The sequence below is a fragment of the Penaeus vannamei genome, chromosome 30, assembly GCF_042767895.1.
Source record: "Penaeus vannamei isolate JL-2024 chromosome 30, ASM4276789v1, whole genome shotgun sequence".
In the NCBI taxonomy this organism is placed as follows: Eukaryota; Metazoa; Arthropoda; class Malacostraca; order Decapoda; family Penaeidae; genus Penaeus; species Penaeus vannamei.
In genome coordinates this window covers 32857185-32861272 of record NC_091578.1, presented here as the reverse complement: position 1 = coordinate 32861272, position 4088 = coordinate 32857185, and positions in this window count along the sequence as shown.

The following is a 4088-nucleotide window of genomic DNA, read 5'->3' as shown; positions in this document are numbered from 1 at the left end:
AGGAGGGAAGGAGTGAAAGATGGAGGGAAGGAGAGGAGGAGAGGAGGAGGGAGGAAAGCAGAGAGGAAAGATAATGGGGAAGGAGGAAGGAGAGGGAGAGGAGGAGGAAAACGAAGAGAGAAGGGAAGAAATAAAAGAAGGAGGGAAGGAGAGGAGGGAAAACGAAGAAAAGGAAAGATAAAGGAGAGGGAGGGAAGGAGAGGATGAAAGGAAGAGGGAATAACAGGATGGGGAGGAGGAGGGAAGGGAGGAAGGAGTGGTGAAGAGGAAGGGAAGGCAGAAGAAGAAAGAAAGATAAGGGAAAGAGAGGAAGGAAAGAATGAAGGGAGAGAATGGAAAGTAATAGGATGAAGGGAGTAAAGGAAGGGAGAAGGGAAGGAGTATGAAATGAAGGGTTTGGAAGGAAGGAAGGAAAAATGAAGAGGAAAGAGAGACAGGAAGCAGAGGAAGAGGGAAGAATAAAGGAAATAGAGAATGGATAAAGAGGAGAGAAGCAAGACAAAAAATATGAATAGAAGAAGAGAAGGAAAATCAGAAACGGAAGAGAGAAGGAACAGAAAGAGAGAATGGAAAAAAATAAAAAATGGAAAAGAGAAGAAAAGGAGAAGAGAAACAAAACCAATAAAGAGAAGAGAAAAAGAAGAAGAAAAGGAAAGAAGAAAACATCAAAAAAAAAAAATGAAAGAGAAATATTCAATCAGACCCTCCATTTTATTATTTTATTTATTTATTTATTTATCCTTTTTTTTTTTTTTTTTTGTTTTTTTTTAGCTTTTTTGAACATATAACACTTAACACACCCAACACATGGATTTGTTGCACAGCTGCTGTTGATGCCCCGAACTCGCCAATGTTGTGTTGTGTTCCGAAAACTGTGTTTTGATCTCCGGTATATTTATTGCTTTTGTATATTGCAAGCGGCTGTGTGTTGATCTTGTTAGGGTGCAGAGTGATCTGTGTGCGGATTAGATGCGCGTGTGCGTGTGTGTACGTGTTATGTGTGCGTGTGTGTGCGTGTGTGTACGTGTTATGTGTGCGTGTGTGTGCGTGTGTGTACGTTTGATATGTGCACGTACATAGGCGTACATGTTTGTTAGGGTTGTAGTAGGATCTGTGTGTGGATTAAATGCGTGTGCGCGTGTGTGTACGTATTAAATGTGCAGATACATAGGCGTACATGTTTGTTAGGGTTGCAGTATGATCTGTGTGCTGATTAGATGCGTGTGTGCGTGTGTGTACGTGTTATATGTGTACGTATATAGGCGTACATGTTTGTTAGGGTTGCAGTAGGATCTGTGTGCGTGTGTGTGTACGTTTTATATGTGTACGTACATAGGCGTACATGTTTGTTAGGGTTGCAGTAGGATCTGTGTGCGGATTAGATGCGTGTGCGTGTGTGTACGTGTGTGTACGTGTTAAATGTGCACGTACATGGGCGTACATGCTTGTTAGGGTTGCAGTAGGATCTGTGTGCGTGTGTGCGCGTGTGTGTACGTGTTATATGTGTACGTACATAGGCGTACATGCTTGTTAGGGTTGCAGTATGATCTGTGTGCGGATTAGATGCGTGTGTGCGTGTGTGTACGTTTTATATGTGCACGTACATAGACGTACATGTATACTGATGAGAAGAGGAGAGGAGGAAGGAGAGTGAGCGAGGGAGAGGAGAGAGGGAGAAATAGAGACATATATGGACATAGAGAGACGGAGAATACGAGAGAGAGATGGATAGATAGATAGAGAGGGGGGAAGAGAGAGAGAGGAGGAGGAAAGAGAGAGAGAGGAGGAGGAAAGAGAGAAAGAGGAGGAGGAAAGAGCGAGAGAGGAAGGAGGAAAGACAAAAAAGAGAGAGAGGGAGGGAGAAAGAGAGAGAAAGCGAGAGAAAGCAGGAGAAAGAGAGAGAGAGAGTAGCAACGAGCGAGCGAGAGAGAGAGAGAGAGAGTAGAAAAAAAAAGAAAATAGATAAATAAGCTTCTAAAACATTCCATTGACCGAGTATTTCCTGCATCGGCGAGAGGAAGCAAGCAAAAATACAAGAGATAAGAGGAACGAGTTAAGAGAGAGAGAGAGAGAAAAAAAAATGAAGTAAAAAAAAAAAAAAAAAGATTATCGTACATCATTTGGCTTTTACCGGTTTTATCTTCCTGTTTTATGCAGTCAGACTTCGCAAATTATATTATTATTTTTTTTACTTTTTTACATTTAATCCTTTTTTTTATCTATATTCTTACTTTCGCCTCGTTTGAAAGCATGGCGATCTGCAATTCATGTTCAATACTTTTACGGGGTAAGCGTCTGGCACAAAGAACTAAAAGATATATAGAATAAGAAAAAAATATATATACTTATATATGTGTGTACACACACGCACACGCACACGAACACGCACACGGATACGGATACGGATACGCACACGCACACGGATACGGACACGCACACGCACACGCACACGGATACGGACACGCACACGCACACGGATACGGATACGGACACGGATACGCACACGCACACGCACACGGACACGCACACGCACACGCACACGCACACGGACACGGACACGGACACGCACACGGACACGCAAAGGGACACGCACACGCAAAGGGACACGCACACGCACACGCACACATACACATACACACATAAATACATACATACATACATCTACACCTACACCTTACCCGCCTCAAAACTAAAATTAAGAAGAAAAGAAGGGAAGGAGAAAAAAAAAAGAGATGAGATGAGATGAGAGAAGGAGAGAGAGAGAGAGAGAGAGAAAGAGAGGAGAGAGAGGTAAGAGATTAGAGAGAGAGGAGATGATTATGAGAGTTTTTAGGTAGTTTTAGTAGAGATTTTGAGAGAGATGAGAGAGCAAAAAAAAAGACACAAACAGAAAAAACAGACACAAACAGAAAAAAAACAGACACAAACAAATCAAAAAAAAACAAAAAGACCAAAAATAAGCAGAAAACACAACAAACCCAAACAGCAAAGAAAAACACCACGACTGAACCAATAGATTTGGGAGGTGATAGAAAAGTATAATATCTACCCTTTTTGAGAGGTGGAGGAAAAGGGGAGAGGAGAGAGGGGAGAGAGGGGAGGGGAGAGAGGAAGGGGGAGAGGGGAGAGAGGGGAGAGAGGGGAGAGAGGGGAAAGGAGGGGGTGGGGGTAGAGGAGGAAGGGAGGAAGGGGGGGAAAGGGGGAAAAGGGGAGAGGGGAGAGGAAAGGGGGAAGGAGAGAGGGAAAGGGGAGAGGGAGAGGGAAGGGAGAAGAGGGGGAAGGAGGGAAAGGAGAGAGGGAGAGGGGAAAGGAGAAGGGAGAGGAGAGAGAGAGGGGAGGGGAAAGGGAGGGAGAGGAGAGAGAGGGAGAGGGGAAAAAGAGGGAAAGTGGGAAAAAAAAGTAAGACAAAGAGAGGGAGGAAGGGGAAGGGAGGAGGGGAAGGAGAGAGAGGGGAGAGGGAAAGGAAAGGGGAGAGGGGGAGAGAGGAAGGGAAAGGGAGAGGAGGGGGAGAGAGGGGGAGAAAAGAGGGGTGGAGGGGGAGAGGAAGAGGGGGGGGAGGGGAAGAGGGGAAAGGAGGAGGGGGGAAAAAAGGGGAGGGGGGGGGAGAGAGGGAGAGGGGGAAAGGGGAAGGAGAGAGGGAAGGGGGAGAGGGAAGAGGGAGAGAGGGAAGAAAAAGGGGGAAGGAGAGGGGAAGAGGGGGAGGGAGAGAGGGAAAGAGGGAGAAGAGGGGGGAAAGAGAAAAAAGGGAAAGAGGAAAAGGGAAGGAGAGGGAAGGGGAGAGAGCAGTGGAAGGGGGGAAATTGCCCAAGGTTTTTGGGGGAATTCCTTTCCGTTTCAAAATGCTGTTTGAGATTTTAAAAAAGAATGTTTTCTGTCTTTCCCTTCTCTCTCTCTTCTCTCAATTTATGCTATCTATCTGTCTATTTATCGGACTTCTTTCTGTTTTTATCTAAACTACCCCTCTACCCCGCTTTTATCTTTTTCTCACCCGATTTTTCCCGGTTTTATCTTATTTTATGATCTAATTATCATTTTTTTCTTCTTTTCTCTTCTCTCTCTCTCTCTCTCTCTCTCTCTCTCTCTCTCTC